General features: G+C 48.1%; 1 protein-coding gene across 2 annotated transcripts in view; it reads right to left on the reverse strand.

The window, feature by feature from the left end:
* CYRIA (CYFIP related Rac1 interactor A) overlaps positions 1–11,370 on the reverse strand; it is a 108,790-nt gene extending 97,420 nt beyond the window's left edge. For both annotated transcript variants that reach the window (XM_060117746.1, XM_060117743.1), the window contains exon 1: positions 11,276–11,370. The gene's annotated coding sequence lies outside the window, so the exon portion shown is untranslated. The remainder of the gene's footprint in view (positions 1–11,275) is intronic.
* Positions 11,371–18,635: the final 7,265 nt, after the last annotated feature.

Genomic DNA, 18,635 nt, shown 5'->3' on the forward strand with positions numbered 1-18,635 from the left:
AGAGAGAGAGAGAGAGAGAGAGAGAGAGAGAGGAGGGAGGGCGGGAGGGCGGGAGGGAGGAAGGAAGGAACGAAGGAAGGGAGGGAGGGAGGGAGGGAGAGAATGAGAGGGAGGTAGGTGGGCCCCCAATGCCCTTTACCTAAATGCGCTACATGTCAACCTCTCACCCACACAGGCCATGGCGGGGACCTATTCCGTCTCCTTGGGCAGAACTTGCACTGGTCCTGTGTTCTACAACTGGGAACTGCCACTCTCCTTCCCAACACCCCCTCAGCAGTGCCTAGCATGGCCTTGACCATAGCCCCAGTGCAACCCTCGGCGCTGGCCATCACCAGCAGGGCAGTTTCACCTGCAGTGCTTGGTTAAACATCCCGTGAGCCCTCCCTGGGCATCAGGGGAGGTGCTGGGGCCAAAGTGAATCCCACACAAACCAGCCTACAGTGCCAGAGGGTCGGGCTGTGAGAGCAGGAGAAAGGAAAGACCTGGGGGAGACCAACAAAGAGCACAGGACGCTGTTCGCCTCCCTCCAGTCTGGCTGGAGGCCAGATGGATGGAAGCTGCGAGAATGCAGCCAGGGGGGCAGCTCAGTGCTTTTCACTCGCCTTGGAGGACCCAGCCTCTACTCCTAGACTCTCAGAGACAGAGAGAGAGAGAAAGAATTAAATGACTTCAAAACGGAGTTCCTAGAGCCCAGAGAAGGGAGGCAACATGCCCAAATCCCTCAACAAGTCAAGAACAGACCCAAGATAAGAACCAAGACCTTCTCACTCCTACGCGGGCCTTTTGACTTCCTCATGCTCGCTCTCCAAGCCCTGCTTCCTCCTCACAAGGCTAAAATGACGAGTAGGATTTAAAAATTCCCTTCTACCTTCCCCCCAAAGGCCAGTTGTGAAACTTGATTGTAAGCCACGCTACATCAAAAATTCCCAGCTTATTTTTAGTTCTATGGAATTTTTTAAAAAATACTTTGTCCCAATGAAACTTTGGAACCCGTGCTTTTAAAAGGTTTTGTTATTGTTGTTTTTGTTTTGTTTTTGTGCCAAGCCTGCTCATTTAATTTATTTCCTATTATTTAAATTGAGGAAATAGAAAACTGGTCATGAAGGCTTCTGATGAGCACACGATGAATCATGTCACCACAGCATTTGGTATCAGGTAGACGTTGGGGGGGGGGTCCCTCTGGTGCCGCCCCAATGCCCCAATCCCAGGGGTGCTGTGAGTTCCTTTGGGCTTTTAGAAAGGGAGATTCACAAATGCTTCTTTGAAACTCCTTGCTCACATGTGCTTCCAAATTCAGAATTTTTCAGATTTTAGAAAGGTAATATGGTACAGATAGCATGTTATATGTACCCCCAGCAGGGTCTGGAGCACTCATCCTTCTGATGAAAAACTTGTTCATCCTGAGTGGGATAAATAAAAACTAAAAATAGTCTCATGTACCATCAGGCCAGCTTTTGCCTCCAAATGAGTTATGAAAAAAAACAAGCAAACTGCATTTTCAGAGCATTTTGGATTTTGGACTTGCAAATAAGGGAATGTCAGAACATAGCTTACAGCTCCATTGATTACTTCTGAAGGTACTCAAGGGCGCAGATTTCAAACCTCAACAGTTCAGGGGAAAAAAAAAACATACACGGGCATTTACAGAATATAGGAAAGACAGGATGGGAGACTGATCATACAGTAGGTGCAATGCTGGATGCCGACTGGAATTCTTATCCTTATTACACTCCAGTAAGCAACATGGCCAGGTTCATTTCAAGTTTAAAATGAAGGTTTACGAGCTAGAAGTACAGGTCCAGAATAGTGGATTTGGGGGGCTTTGTCAGGGCAATTCCAGAATGCGTCTGTCAGAGAAAGAAGTTCCCTGTTGTTTCCAACTTAAAACAACAAATAAAAAGGAGCCTCAAGGAAGCAGATCGAGAACTTTTCAAACACATTTTCTTAAAAAGATCAGGCAAAAAGGGAGACTGACAATGTTTAATTCATTTACAGGCACACCTCGGAGATAATGTGGGCTCGGTTTCAGATCACCGCAATAAAGCGAGTCACATGAATTGGTTTCCCAGTGCATATAAAAGTTATGTTTACACTAAACTGTAGACTATTAAGTGTGCAAGAGCACTGTGTCTAAAAATGTACATACCTTAATTTTTAAAATTTAAATTTTATTGCTAAAAAATGCTAACCATCATCTGAGCCTTCAGCAAGTTATAGCAGTCACATCAAAGATCATTGATCAGGGCCTCCCTGGTGGCGCAGTGGTTGAGAGTCCGCCTGCCGATGCAGGGGATACGGGTTCGTGCCCCGGTCTGGGAGGATCCCATATGCCGCGGAGCGGCTGGGCCCGTGAGCCATGGCCGCTGAGCCTGCGCGTCCGGAGCCTGTGCTCCGCAATGGGAGAGGCCACAACAGTGAGAGGCCCGCATACCGCAAAAAAAAAAAAAAAAAAAAAAGATCATTGATCACAGGTGACCAAAACAAATATAATAAAAATGAAAAAGCTTGAAATATTGCCAGAATTACCAAAATGTGACACGGAGACAGGAAGTGAGCAAATTCTGTTGGAAAAATGGCTCAGACTTGATTGACCGAGGCTTGCCACAAACTTTCAATTTGTAAAAAAACACAATATCTGGGAAGTGCAGTAAAACGAGGTATGCCTGTATTCTTTGCAATATTCCTGGGCCACAAATGTTATTAACTTCAGTTCAAAAATTAGAAAACTCAGTAAGCCTAAGACATCTGCCCAAGGGAAAAGCCAGGGTTCCACCCAGGTCTGTGGGCTTCAGATGCACACTCACCCTGCAGCCCTGGGATGTTCTCATGGAACTTCTAGGTGCACATTTCACCTCTCTGGATCTCAAAGAGTTGGCATCCTCTCTTTTCTAGGGTGGGTGGTAAGGAGAGACCACGCTTTGAAAGCACACAGACATGGTTTCAGGTGCCAGCTGTGCAACCTTCCTAATGATGTGACATTATGCAAGTTTCTTAATACCTGTGGACCTCAGTTTCCCCATCCACAGAATGGGGATATCTGTTTTTTAAAGCTCTTTAGGGGATTGCTAAAAGTGGATATTACATGCTCATTATTCAGAAGGTTTTGCTGCCACCCACATTTTACACAAGGAAACACAAGACTCAAAGAGATGGCATAACTTGTGAAAGCCCAGGCTGCTTCGAGTGGGTTTTCTCTGTCTCTCTACTCCAGGTGCCAGGCATCTGGCCTCACCGTTGCTCCTGGAAGAGCCTGAGTTTGGATGCCACTGGGAATGAGAGAGCTTGACGGTGTGTTGAGATAGTTGTGTGTTTGGCACTGTTCCTCATGGTCCTAAAACGATTATGCATTTTAATTTATTCTAAAACCCGGAAACCATCAAACCGAATGATTTTTTAAAACAGACATTAACTTAAAACAGAAGGGCATTCTGCAGTGACCAAAGCATCTCTGAGGTCAACCCTCCACATCCCAGGCGGTGGAGAGCCTGGAACATGGGAGTGAGCTGGTGACGGTCCTTCCCACCGCTGCTGAGCTCCTGCATCCCTCCTGGCTCTTCCTTCTGTCAATAGCCTTGACTTTCAACTATTTATTTGGAGGCTCAATCAGACTTGGCTCCCTTTCTACGAGGGGGCGCAAGGTTTCTCTGTTTTTTGAAAACACCCTCGGGGGGCTTCCATGGTGGCGCAGTGATTGACAGTCCGCCTGCCGATGCGGGGGATGCGGGTTCGTGCCCCGGTCCAGGAGGATCCTGCATGCCGCGGAGCGGCTGGGCCCGTGAGCCATGGCCGCTGAGCCTGCGCGTCCGGAGCCTGTGCTCCGCAGCGGGAGGGGCCGCAACAGTGAGAGGCCCGCGTACCGCAAAAAAAAAAAAAAAAAAAAAAAGAAAACACCCTCGGTTCTTCCCATCCCTTGCTGATTAAGGCTGCCAGGTTTTGCTTCTTCACCTGTCACTTTGAGACAGAAGCCCAAGGGTTTATTAGAATCATCGGCTAGGTGTTGGAAGCACCCTTCAAAGTCACCAAATCCAACCTTCCCATATTACCTACAGTGAAAGCAAAGTACAGTGGTCTCCTCTTATCCTCAGGGAATGTGTTCCAAGACCACCAGTGGAAACTACAGATAGTACTGAAACTTACATACACGATGGTTTTTCTTATACACACATGCCTATGATGTTTAATTTATAAATTAGGCACAGTCAGAGATGACACCAGTAACTAATAAAAAATAGACCCATTATAACAATATGCTGTAATAAAAGTTATGTAAACGTGGCCTCTCTCTCAAAGTATCTCATTGTATAAATTTAATGCCTTTTCCATCTTCACTAAACACTCCTTATGTAGCCGTGACTTTTGCCATATGAGGTGCGACAGCAAAATTAGCATGAATTTCTTACTCTAGATCTTACCAACCTCAGCAAAGATTTTTCTTCTTTCTTTATTAAGTTGAGAATTTTCACCTTTTCGCTGAAAGGAAGCACTTTACTGCTTCTCTTCGGCGCATCCGAATTGCCAGCATCACTACTCTTGCCCATTATTAAGTAAAACAAGGGTTCCTTGAACCCAAGCAATGTGATACTGCCACAGTCTATCTGATAACCAGGATGGGTACTAAGTGACTCACAGGAGGGGTACGCTGGACAAAGGGATGATTCACATCCCAGGCGGGACGGAGCGGGAAGGTGCTCGATTTCATCACGCTCCTCAAAACGGTGCACAATTTAAAACTGATGAATTGGGCTTCCCTGGTGGCGCAGTGGTTGAGAGTCCGCCTGCCGATGCAGGGGACACGGGTTCGTGCCCCGGTCCGGGAAGATCCCACATGCTGTGGAGCGGCTGGGCCCGTGAGCCATGGCCGCTGAGCCTGCGCGTCTGGAACCTGTGCTCCGCAACGGGAGAGGCCACAACAGTGAGAGGCCCGCGTACCGCAAAAAAAACAAAACAAAACAAAAAAAACAACCGATGAGTTGTTTATTTTGGGAATTTTCCACTTAATATTTTCAGACCGAAGTTGACCGTGGGTACCTGAAACCACGGCGGTGGGGGGACTACCGTGCCTGCCCCTCCTCCTCCACGCAGACAGGGAGGACGGGGCTGAGAGCAGAGCCGGGCTGTTCGCCGTCCAGGCTTCCTCTCCCTGCAACGTGTCAGGTGCGATTCAGGTGCACCACAGACAACACCCATGGGGAGGGAGGGGGCGGTGTGGCCCTAAGAGGTGAAACAATGACTTCCCCCCTTCCTCTCCGCCCGCCGCACTCTCTCTGACGCTCTCCAAGCTCCACATTAGGTGTGTGTTTCCTGCCTGGAGTGAGAGCTCCCTGAGGCCAGGGACAAAGCCATCTCCATCACTGTGTTCCATCTAGCTCAGCACAAGGCAAGAGCCTGTCCCGCACACATCTGCTAAGCAAGTGAGTGAATGATCTCATTTTTATGCTTGAGCCATCATAAAACTACAATTCAACTCTTTGGGGGCATCCCATTTCCCCAGTTTCTTTCTTTTTTTTAACATCTTTAGTGGAGTATAATTGCTTTACAATGTTGTGTTAGTTTCTGCTGTATAACAAAGTGAATTAGCTATACGTATACATATATCCCCATATCCCCAGTTTCATTTTAAAGATTTAATTATCCATGCCATACAAAATTTTTATTAGAAAGTGAAGTCATTAAATAAGCAGACTCAGGCCCTGAGATAACTGCAAATAGAAACGGATCTTTCTGCAGAGCTAAGCTGGACCAGGTAAGCATGTTGCTAGCAAACGTGGCACCATTTTCAAGACAATGGGGTTCTCAGACCAGGGAAATTCGGCTTCTAAATTACCCAGGAAAGGCTAGGAGTGAGCCATTCTGTAATCGCTTTTCTACCTCCATCTTCCTAGACATGCCTTACACTGACAGACGGAATCCCAACCACCCCTGCATCTGTAGGGCCACTGACCCACATTTCCTGACCTTCTTGCGTCTGTTCCTAGATCCCTGGGGTGCACCTGTCATGTTTTCCGTTCATACGTTCAGTTCTAAAATCAATTGAATTTATTTCAGCGACAAACTAGCAACCCATTCTTGGGCAAAGGAAGCTACTTTGAGCATCACCAAACATTTCTTCTGAACTCGGACATGCCAAACTCCTCCTCTCTTCACCACTTCTAGGAACGAAGCCTCAGCCAACTGCCGAAAGCCTCGTTCATGCTGTGCTGAGAACAAAACCCTAATAGGGTCTCTAAATATTTACTATGGGTCCGAGTTACAGCCCTGACCGGTTCCACCCCCGTTAAAATCTGCTTGCATACTCCAAACACAATTATTTTAAGTCATTGACATGCCAGCCAAGGAGATGACAAGGCTGTGTATGCTAGCATGAAGAGCAAGTCGGGCCCAGTTTTAAATTCTGGCCCTGCCACTTACTAGCTGCTGGACTCTGTGCAAGGGACCTTTCCCAGTTTCCTTTACTGTCAAAAGGGCATGATAGGGGCCTCCTTGGTGGCGCAAGTGGTTGAGAGTCCGCCTGCCGATGCAGGGGATACGGGTTCGTGCCCCGGTCTGGGAGGATCCCATATGCCGCGGAGCGGCTGGGCCCGTGAGCCATGGCCGCTGAGCCTGCGCGTCCGGAGCCTGCGCGTCCGGAGCCTGTGCTCCGCAACGGGGGAGGCCACAACAGTGAGAGGCCCGCATACCGAAAAAAAAAAAAAAAAAAAAAAAAAAGGCATGATAATACTGATGGCACAGAGTTACAGTGATGATTTGAGAAAATGTCTATCCATAGATAGGGTAACTTAAAAAAAAATAACGGGAAGCTAAACATGCCCAGAATAAAAAATGTGAAGCATTCATTTAAAAGTATTGTCTGACAGAGGAGCCAGAACATGCGATGGGGAAAGGTCAGTCTCTTCAATAAATGGTGTTGGGAAAATGACAGCCACGTGCAAAAGAACCAAACTGGGCCACTGTCTTACACCATACACAAAAAGTAACTCAAAAAATAGATTGAATGCAAGACCTAAAACCATAAAACTTCTAGAAGAAAACACAGGTGGTAATCTCCTTGATGTAGGTCTTGGCAATGATTTTTTTGGGTTTGACACCAAAAGCAAAGGAAACAAAAGCAAAACTAAGCAAGTGGGACTACATCAAATGTAAGTATTCTCAGAGGAACATGTTTTTGAAACTCAGGGTGTTTGTTGCTATTTCAAATTTGTTCCCCTTTGAGGAAACCAAAGTGTTGCTGATTTGCGGTATCATCCATGTTGTAGAATATTGTTTTATCTGGTGAGAGATAACTCAAAGATTAATCAGCAGTGCTTAGAACCTAAGCGTGGGCAATTTTTAACCTTCCGAGATAATGAATGGATCTCTGAAGGCCAGAATTAGTCCAAAGTGGTTCTAAGAGGACCCAGAGGCCCAGTAACTGAGAATTCTTTTCTAATCAATATAACTAAATAACAGCAAGTGTGAGGTGGGCACCATGCCAGACCCTATAAATACATAAGATCATTCACTTCCTAGAAGGCAAGTCTCATTATTGCCATTTTACAGGCACAAGAACTGAGGCTCAGAGAGGTTAGACACTCCCTCAGGATCCCACACTTAGGACACAGTAGTAGTACAGTTTGAGCTCATGGCTGGTTCCCAAAGTCTGCTTTCTTCCCAATCACCATGTTGCCTTGTCAGGTAATTCATGTAGCCTTTGCGAAAGGATTTTGACCAAGATGAAATAGGAGCCAGAGGCTACTATGAGTGGATGAGTGAAGACTCAGCAAGGGGGCTTCCCTGGTGGCGCAGTGGATGGGAACCCACCTGCCAATGAAGGGGACATGGGTACGAGCTCTGGTCCGGGAAGATCCCACGTGCCGCGGAGCAACTAAGCCCGTGCGCCACAACTACTGAGCCTGCGCTCTAGAGCCCGCACGCCACAACTACTGAAGCCCCTGCGCCTAGAGCCCGTGCTCCGCAACCAGAGAAGCCACTTCAATGAGAAGCCCGCGCACCGCAACGAAGAGCAGACCCTGCTCTCTGCAACTAGAGAAAGCCCATGTGCAGCAACGAAGACCCGACGCAGCCAATAAATTAAAAAAAAAAAAAAGGCTCAGCAAGGAAGGCAGGGCTGGCTCCTGCCACATGCCTCTCTCCCGACACTGCTCACAGAGCTGAGTGAGGGGCTCGGGGGTCATCACCCATTGCTGTGAGGGCCTGACCAAGGGCTTGCCAGGTGGGCGGTGCTAAGAGAGCTGTATTTCAGCCGCAAAGCACAGGCTGCCTGATTCAACCATAAAGGGGTGGGTGGCTAGTCAAGTCACCATCTCTGGGCTCCACATCTCCCTGCCTTTTCCCCGATCACACCACTTCTTCGATGGTAGCACAAGGATCTCTTTTCATGACTGTCTTTACCCCCAAACTACATTCTTTGAAAACAGGAATAGTGTTCATGTTTTTAAATCCCCAGTTCCCCAAAGTGTATTTGGAACAGAGTAGATGCTCAGTTAATGGAAGGCGCATAAAGAAAGAAATGGATTGATTCAGCACCAACTCTGGACAAGATGACTAGAGAATGCCTCTCCTCCTGAGATTTTACAGCTTAATTATTCCTAAGTCAGTTCTTGATCTCTGGGCAGTGGTCTGGGGTCTCTTTAACACTGACACCTCCCAACAGGAGGAGAACATTATGGGCCCTTCAGGCTTTCAACTTTGTAAAGCAACCCCTGTAAGCTACTCCATTCCATCCTACAAAAACAAGCAAATGTAACCATTCGGACAGATGCTATCAACCCCATTTGAAAGGTTGAAACTGAGGCCCGTGTGAGCGAACTGACTGCCCCAGGGCTGGAATTTGACAATGAGGCTGCTGACTCCCTGGTTTTTTCACGCTACCATGGTGCCTTTCCAGCTCATTACTAACAGGCCTAGAGCACTGGCAGTGTGAAGGGAGAAAGGGGAGGGATGGGAAAGAAAAGAGTGTGTAGTGAAGGGAAAAATGAAAGGGAAAAGGGGGGCAGCTTCTCTGGAGAGTGTCGCTGACAGCTGACCATCGGTGACCCAGGGCCGGCCAGCTCTGAACTCCTAGTCCAGGGCTGACTTGGGAAGGTCTCCTGGGTTCTCGGTGTCCCTGACTCACCCGGCTGCATCTAAGCCCTGAGAGTAAAAGCAAACTGAACGCTTCTGGGTGCTGAGCAAAAACAGGAAGTCACAAGTGCCTTGACTCTCCTCCCAACCTGAGTCCCCAACAGTGGGGCCAAGGGTGCGCGAGGGGCCTGACAGGCTGCTCTCTGGCAGTGGCCTCCATGGGAGTCCAGAGGGGAAATGGGGGAAAACCCTTCAATGAGTCTCCCAGCACATGGGTTTAGGGGGCTCTGTTGGTCCTCTGGGAGCAGGACCCGGAAGCCCTCGGGCTGGCCAGGCAGCGAGCTGGGCTTCTGCTCGCCAGCTCCATCACTTTTCCATCCATTCAACAAAATCTCAGCGCCGACTACGTGCTAAAAGCAGAGTGACCTGAGGGAAATAGCTCACTCTGAGCTTAGTTTTGTCATCTGCAAAGTAGGGACGGCCCCTACCCCACAGAGCTGCCTTGAAGATGAAAGGAAATAACATTAGCCGGCTTCTCCATCACACTTGGGTCTATTATTAGCACCGAGGCAACGTGCTACCCACTGTGCGCCTGAGACTGTGATGCCTCGGCCGCCCTCCCAGAGCTGGGGGCAGGAGGGAGTGTGGCCAGGTCTGTTCCCACCTCTCTTCCCTACTCTCCTCTCACAGGAGCCTGGGGCCAGGAAGAGGTGAAGCTCTGCCAGCCCCCAGCCTGGGCCCAGCGCCCATGTTTATGCCTGTTTATTTCAGAGCAAATATAAAGGAGAAATTAGAGCCATAAAAGACACAACAACAGACCAATAAAAACGAGCTCCCAGAAGAGTCAGAAGAAGGAAGAGAGGCAAAACTGTCACCATAGCAACACAAGACAGTCAGAAGCAGGCAGGAAAAACAGCCCCTGCTCTGCCCGCCTCCCTTCACAGCAAAGCAAGCCCTCGGACCCCCTTCGGGGCTCAGGGAAAGCCAACGACCCACCCTAAAGCTCTGGCCCCTGGGCCCAGACGCCCAGCCTGACCTGGCTAGCAGCCACCCTCCTCATGCTGGCCCAGCACACGTCCCGGCCCTTCGTGGTCCCAGCCCAGCTTTCTGTGCCCTGGGGACACAGCACTGTGCAGATGGCCCAGGCCCAACCAGAGTGATGGTGACCAGCGAAAGAGGGGAAAAGTTTCTAACGTGGAAAGGGAGGAAGCCCAAAGGGCTGGGGGGGAGGCCGCGGCCCTGAATCCCAGCTCCACTACTCTGCCCTGGGTTCCCCGGGGAGCAGGCAGCCGGGAAACAAGGGCAGGGGAGGGGAGGCCAGGGCCAGGATGGTGGCCCATCAGTGCTGGACCCTGCACTCCCACCCAGCAGGGGCGGAATTCTGGGGAACTGGGGGTGGGGTCAGCAAAGAGATTTGGAGGTCTTAAATGACAAAGCTCTTGGTCCTGGTCTCTGGGGGCACTGGTCAGCAAGTCAGGGCAGCTTGGAGGAGGACCCGGGGACCCGCTGGCCCGTTTTGCCAGAGACCTGTCGGTCCTTCGGCTGGCAGGCAAGACAGGTGTCTCCACCAAATAGCCTGGCTGGCCCGGAATCAGCCTTTCGGGAAGTGGGTCAAATTGTTCCCAAAGCTCAGGATCCGTCAAGTCCCGTTCTTCAGACTGGGATTCTGAGATGGAGGAGAGTGGTGGCAAGGAAGCCTGGGTGCGGTGCACAGCAGCTGGCTGGCTGGCTGAGAAGAGTCCCTGGCAGGTGGCAGGCAGCAGAACTGTCCAGGTGTGCAGGCCCTAGGGACGGGGGGCATCTCTGCCTCTGGGGCTGTAGAGAGTGCTGGGGAGCCGGGCCTCTGGTGGTGGGCATGGGGAAGCAGAGTCGGGGGTCTTCTGGAAGAATGGCTTTGGAGCTGAAGATACCTGGCGTTGGGGGTTGGGGCAGGAGGTCGAGTGGCTGAGGGGCGAGGGAGGTGACCTGGAACACAAGCAGGAGGCTGTCCTCGGGAGAAGGGTCAGTGGGGAGCCTAGTCGGACATCTGGACGGCGATCGCTGGAGAAGGGCTAAGGGACTGGGTCCTCGGCTCTCCCTCCCGCCCTCCCCAGAAGGCTGCGTCCGGAGCTGCGGAAGGATGGCAGTGCTCGCCGGGCGCCTCCCGAGCCCGCTTCCCTGCAGGCCCCCGGCCGCGCTCCCCGCCGCGCCCCCGCCGGGCCCGCGCCCCGCTCACCCCGAGCCGCCGCCGCCCTGCTCGGCCGCCGGTCCGCCGCTGCCCCAGCCGCCACCGCTGTGGACGCCTCTCCCGCGGCCGCCGCAGCCTGCGAGACGGCCCCGGAGCCCCGCCCCGCCCCGCCTCGCCCCGCCTCCAGCCCCGCCGGCTGCGGCCGCCCCGCCCCGCCCCCCGGGGAGCCCCACCCCCGCCGTCACCAGGCAGGGTCCCCAGACGCGCGCCAGATCCCTCGTGCTGACCATCTCCGCACGCAGAAACCCCTGCCCTTTTCTAGGCCTTGGCCGCTGGCTTTGCCCTCCAGGAGGAATCCCGGATGTGCCCCTGCTGCTTCTACACACCGAATCCCTCCGTACCCGCTCTTCCTCTAAAAAAATAAAATAAAGACGGGAGAAAGGCCCTTTGATCCACCCCTGGACGCACACCCGCCCTCACATTACTGCTCATGCACCCAGTCAGGCCGTCCCAAACTCCACCCCACTCCCTAATTAGTCTGACTCCTGATCCCAGCTTTCAGCCCTGTCCGCACATACTATTAACAGATTCCCAGCCCTGGGGGCCGCCGTTATCTGATGGGACCACCAAAAAAAGTTTTTGCAAATACTTAGTCCAAAAAATGTAATTACCCTTAAGAGCAAGTCTGCAAAAACACTTGAAAAAATTCTATGATGCAAGGGAAAGTAGGGGATTACAGTGTCATTGTCATGATCATTGTTTTAAAACATCTGCCATTAGAGAGAGAGATTCAGGAAACCAGAGAGGGCTGCGCAGTGCCAAACAGGTTGTGAGTCAGAGCTCCTGTTGAGGGGGCCCTTCTGCAGGCCCAGGCCTCTCCTGCTTCCTTTCCCAGTCAATCATGAAACTTTATCAAACCCCTACAATGGGCCAAGCCATATGCTGGGGGCTGTGTCAGTTGCTGCAGGAATGTGCGGGTTGCCACGTAAGGCGCCCAGGTCCTGGAGTGCAGAAAGCTTCAGGAGACCTTGGCCAAGTCCTTTTACTTTCTGAGTTCCAGGGTCCCCATGCAGGACTTGATGCCATCCCAGCCTCCTCCAGACTCTGACAATCAGTCTGAAGAGCTTCCATGGGCTGCTCAGCACAGCTCATGCTCTGAGTTTTGGCAAGAATTCAGACAAGGGCCAGGAGGGCATGGTCTAGTTAGAATGAAATAGTCTCCCAATGGGTAGGGGTCTTTCGGGTCAGAATGTACACGTCCCCATTTTTTATTTGTGTCAATCAAGGTGCCGGTACCTGGACCAGACCCTGTTGTCAATCCCCGCAAAGACGATCCATTTTTTCCTCGGGTGGCTCTATGGAAAAATCCTTCTTGCTACACCACCATACACGATAAAGATTACAGTGAAATTAAACTGTCCATGAGGGGGCAAGTAGGTTGAGACTAAATTTCAGTGGTTTTTATTCACAATATACATTTTAAAAAATGAACCTTAATGTCTTAATTAAACTAAATTTAAACCAAACTGTTCTAATTTCAAGGACATCCTTGTCATGTATTTATTTTTTTAAAGAGATGTCTTGAGCTTGGATAAAGTGCCAGGCACAGTGCTAAATGATGGAATCAGGACACATGTCCCTGGCCTGAGGAGTAGACAGACTGGTTGCCAGCCCAGTTTATGACAAGGCAGAATAGGAAACAGGCTAAGATAGAGGTATTTGATCTGTGGGCTCAGGACCAGAAGGAGTTCGTTGTGATTGGGGAAAACTGGATTCAGATCCTTTTAAGCTGAACCTTGAGGGATGATTAGACTTCAGTAGGCAGGAAATGGGGTCAAGGGCACTCCAGGTAGAGGGACAAAGGAGGCGCTCAGGTGGGAAGAGGTCCGGTGTGGTCACAGTACCAAGGGCTGGACAAAGTGAGGCTGAGGGTAGAGCCCCTGAACAGCAGCCTGAGAAGGCTGCACTTGATCCTGGGAGCTCCCGGGGACCGGGCAGCCTTGACTGGAGCCACAAATAAAGAGACTGACGGGGGGCTGGAGGAAGAAAAGGAGGCAGCGGTGAGAATGATCAGGAGAGAACTACCATCATGAACCAGGGGCTGAGCGCTGCCCTCCGTGCACCCGGTTCCGCTCCTTCACATTTGGAAACACATTCTCTGAAGCATCTGCAGTGCTGAGAATGATACTTGTCACAAACTGGTACACAATGATATTTACTGAATGAACAGTAAGGTTGCAGATGACGGGCATCCCCTCTGGAGACACAACAACAAGGGCTGATCCCATCCAGGGCTCCTCTCCATCCACGGAGATCCATCCTACGACAGGTGGAACATTCCTTCTAAATCCCTGGACAAATTAGATTTCCCTTTCTCGGCACAGCTCCTCTTCCTCCTTCGAAAGACATTTCTGCTTCTGAACCTTTGCTCATGTGTATAAATATATACGTACCTCGGATGTCTCCCTCCTCCATCTCCAGCTGTTAAAGACCCCTGGTTCCAATGCTAAAGATGCCTTCAGGACAGTGGTGGACTATAGGCTCACACATCTTTCTTCTGAATTCCTATAAAGCTGACAATCTGAGCCACTTACTCCTCAATTCATCACATATGCCAGTTTCTTGAGGACAAGGACCTTATCTGAGACAGAGATAAAACCCCCATTTTATGTGGAGTCAAAGCTGAGCATAAATTCGGATTCTGTCACTCACTAGCTGTGTGAATCCAAGTTACTTAGGCCTTTAGAGTTTCAGTTTTCTCATCTCTAAAATTATAATAATAAAACCTCAGAAGGTTGATGTGAGGGCTGATGCCAACTCTTTGTAGCTGTGAAAGAAAGAATAGTTGTGTGCGTGTGTGTGTTTGTGTGTTGACTCCTAGTGTCTTCAATAATGCTGGCCATACAGTAAGTGCTCATTTCAGACTTGGTGGTTGGTGGGTTGATTCAGAGATGAGGACTTGGAGTGGAGGCGGAACCGCTACAGTGCTCTCTGCTTGCTACTCTACGGGAAGGAGTCTTTATTTTGCCCTCCCACTTCACTTGGTTCCCCAGGAATTATATAGTGCTTTCCCTCTGGCATTACTATAATGGCTTCCAAAGGTGGTGGGTTTTCTTGCCAATTACAGGCCAGGGTTCCTTTATGTAACTAAGGGTTTCTACGGAAACATGGCCCAGACTTCAGAGGGAGCATAATGAATTTGATTATGAATATTGAGCGAATTTTCATGGCTGATGCACTGCACGCTTCCTTGTTGCAAAACATCACAGCCCGAACTATGTAGAGAAACTTGGTAATGGCTGAAAATCCTTGCCTGTGGCTGAATTGGAGCCTATGACTTAACACAGTTGAATTCATCACTTTTTAAATCACTGAGTGTGTCAGGCTGTTTCAGACCTCCCTTTCTTTGCACATGGTTCTCCTCTGCCTTAAATGACCTTCCATCCTGGATCATTCACTGAGTTTCTATTCAGTGTTACAATCCTGGTTCTAAGGCAACCCCTCTATAATGCCTCCTTCAACTCTCCAAGGCCAAGTCAAATGTTCTTTCTTGTGGCCTTTCATGGTATTGCATTCATACCTTTATCATATCACTCATAAAGCTGTGTGGATCTGATAAATTTATACGTGGTTGATTTTTGTTATTCCCAGTAACTATGTTCTATGAAGTCACCACAAACTCTGACCTAGCAAATACTGAACCATTGCTCCTAGGGGAAATTCAAGGTTAGGTTCCTGTGAGCTTCTGGTGATAACATTTTCATCAACTCATCGGTATATAACCTTGTTTTATGTGTGTTTCTGCTTAAAAACATCTATTTAATATATATTGTTGATTCATTCATTGAACTCACAGCCAACAGCACTGTAACTCATGCTTGAATGAAGCTGGTCTAACACACATATTTTCTCTGCAAGGCACATCACAGCCTCACACTTAGGAACACTAGACAGCACTTGAGCACTATGCTTGGGGACCATTTTAGACAGTGAAATTACCAACAAAAAGCACAAAAATGTGAAAAACATGGTACTACGTAGACCACAAAAAGAGCACTTGTTTACAGGATGAGAGCTGAAATAAGAAGGCAGAACCTTGCCTTAGTCAACCTCAGCTAGGAACACGCCCCTTGGTGACTCAAACTTTCGCTGCTTGGTGCATGTTGACAAATGACACAGAAGTACCAAGAGTAGTGATTTTGAGATCAGCAAGTTGGGAAATTCACAGACACAGAATCCACAAATAATGAAGGTAGGCTGTATGTGTCTCCAGACTACACTATAAACTCTGCATCCAGAATCTCTGTCCTATTGGTCTTTGTATCTTTCCAGCACCTCAAAGAGCTCCTGATACATAAAAAAATTGATGCATAATAAATGCCAGTTGAACGAATGAAACATTCAATCCATTTCTTTAGAGATTTTCCCAACCATTTATAAACTTAGATTAATAAAGCAGCAAAATGTCTCGAGTCTCCTCCCATATGAATGTCAAGGACCTGATTAGGTTCCTGTCAGTTACTTGAGAACAGCCCTGCCTTCAAATGTAAGGAACATTCCAGATGAAGTGGATCCCTCATGTGTGGCATATTTGGATGATACGGATATTGACTTCTAAGATGGGTAAAGTGTTATAAACACCACCATCCATCCATCCCCCACAAAATGAGAAGGAACAATACATTCTCAGGGTCTGGAAAAATAGTGTCAAATGATGGTCAAGAATGGAGAAAAATTACATAGTTCAGCAACTGAAAGGGAGCACAGAGATGAAGTACAGAGTGATAATAGGGAAAGAAAATGGACACCTGGAGGCAGGGAGGCATGAGGGCCATGCAGGAGTTTTGCAGGGAGGTCAGGTTTCAATCTGCACTCTTCTCCTCCACTTATGGCGCCATGACTTTGGGCAGAACTTCCCTCTTCCTTGTTTCTCACGTATGTAACATGGGGGGGGGATGATAGGACTTACCATAAAGGATTGTTTATGCAACTGATCCTTACTGAGTGTCTACTGGGTGCCAGATAGAAACATGAATGAGATAATGAATGTGCAGACAATGAATGAGTACCTAGCACAGTGCCTGGTTAACCCAGCTCGCAAATTTTAAAAGTGATTTTAATTATTTGCATTATAAACTTATTTCTGCTTTCATTCTCTTTTACTTCTCTCTCTGATTTGCAAGAATATATGACTTCCATTCTCTTCTAAGTCCAAACCCTTTGATACTCTTCCATAGGTCAGTTGATCTCTACCTTTAACTGACCAGGTAAATCCAGAAATTGCTGATTGCATCAACTTTTGGCGCCTCTGACCAAATGAGTCAGCCCGTCTAGGGGACTCAACCTCACCCTGCAAAGCTCACACCGCCTCCAAAATCACCACAAACAAAGTAATGACACGTGTAAGAGGGCCTTTGAGCAAAGGCTGAGAGCATTTTATAGGCATAGCCTAGTCATCTGTGCAGCATCACAAACAGTTAAGTAGGGGTCACTTCTGACTATACTCATTTTATAGCCAGGGAAATTAAAGCTTGATGGAACTTGTTCAAGGCATCAGCTGAGTCCTGGCCACAGCCATGAAAATAAAACACAGGTGTCATGGATTACAGTTTAGGACCAAGCCTTGAATTCCTTGGACAACCAGATTTCCCTTTTCTTTACAAATAGTTTCTTTTCTTTGCAGGAAATATATCAGTGAGCAAGTAGACAGGTTGATTCAGACATAGACCAGGATTCTCTCTCTTGCTATCAGAGATCGTGTCAAAGGTAGGGAGCTAAAAACACAGCTGGGTACTAGGACCGTGTTAAAATTCCCACCAAACAGGGCTTCCCTGGTGGCGCAGTGGTTGAGAGTCCGCCTGCCGATGCAGGGGACGCGGGTTCGTGCCCCGGCCCGGGAGGATCCCACATGCTGCGAAGCGGCTGGGCCTGTGAGCCATGGCCGCTGAGACTGCGCGTCCGGAGCCTGTGCTCCGCAATGGGAGAGGCCACAACAGTGAGAGGCCCGCATACTGCAAAAAAAAAAAAAAAAAAAAAAAAACACAACAAAAACACCAAACAGAATGGTTGACCCTACAGAGTTTCTTTACAAGCCCTGATAGCAATATATGAATGTTTTATGTTTAAATGCCCATTATGACAATCACATAAATGGCCACTTTAATGGTTTTCATCCTATTGTGTTTGCCTTTGGACTCTCTAATCACTTGAGAAATGCCTTAGAATAGTGATGCTAGCAGGGACCTTGATATATTTAGATCTCATACTTATCTTCTTTTTTTAGCCTCCCCTGAACCATTGCCCAGATCAACTCCTTATCAGCTCTTGCCTGAGTTATTTTGACAGCATTCTGATTGGTCCCTCTGCCTTCATATTCAGCTCATCCAGTTCACCATCCAGCGATCTTCCTAAGAGACATATATGATCACGGCATGGATTACACTCTTCCTCCTTTGTAGGACCATATCATCAGTTCTGGCCAATGGTTGGTGGGCAGACATGTCACTTCTGGGTTGGAACACTTAATGACCAGGGTGAGACCTTTCAACAACGTTCATCCTCCTGTTGCAAAATACGATGCTCATCATCCTGGGTCCTGGAGTAAGAAGGACATTGAGAAGCTACCCCACCACTAGCACCAATGCATGACGGACACATCATGGAGTTGTAGATACATCCTTGTTGTTCAAGCCACTGAGATTTTGGACTTGTTTATTACTACAGCATTACGTCACCTAGCCCATCTGATCCATCTTCCAGCCCAATTCCCCTTCCTCCCCATCCAGAGCAAACGCTTTCATAAAGTTGTTGGGAATCTTTCCACTCACACTTTCTAAATTTTCTAAATAAGGATGTATACTTACTATACTGTATTATACTGTATCATTTTAAAGTTTCCATAAATGCTATCAAATGGTATTCTGGTTCTTAGTTTTATTCACTCAATTGTGTGGATTATTAAAAGTATCCATCATGATAGCTACATAATTCTATAGACTATGTACCTGTGGAGTTTTACCCAATAGTGACTAATTCTTCTTCAAAATGGTTCTATTATTTTATTACTCAGAGGACCAATGTAAAAGTGTGCTTACATCTCCACCTATTTCCCAACTTTTCTATCGTCAAACTTTCTGGTATGTTTTTATTTGTGAAATGTAATTTTATTGTTTTCATGGACATTTTCTTGATTACTGAGACAGGCTCTTTTCACATGTTTATTGATTTTTTCAGGTTTTCTCTTCAAAAAGAGAAAGCTGTTCATATCCTTTGCAATGTTATCTATTGTGCCATTTATAACTTATAAATTCATAGTTCAGCCATTATTTTGTTGTGATTTGAAAGAGTTAAAAATTATATTCTGAATACTAACCCTTTGCCTATTATATGTATTACTAATTTCTTCATT

This window comes from Mesoplodon densirostris, chromosome 14 (assembly GCF_025265405.1).
Source record: "Mesoplodon densirostris isolate mMesDen1 chromosome 14, mMesDen1 primary haplotype, whole genome shotgun sequence".
Classification (NCBI taxonomy): domain Eukaryota; kingdom Metazoa; phylum Chordata; class Mammalia; order Artiodactyla; family Ziphiidae; genus Mesoplodon; species Mesoplodon densirostris.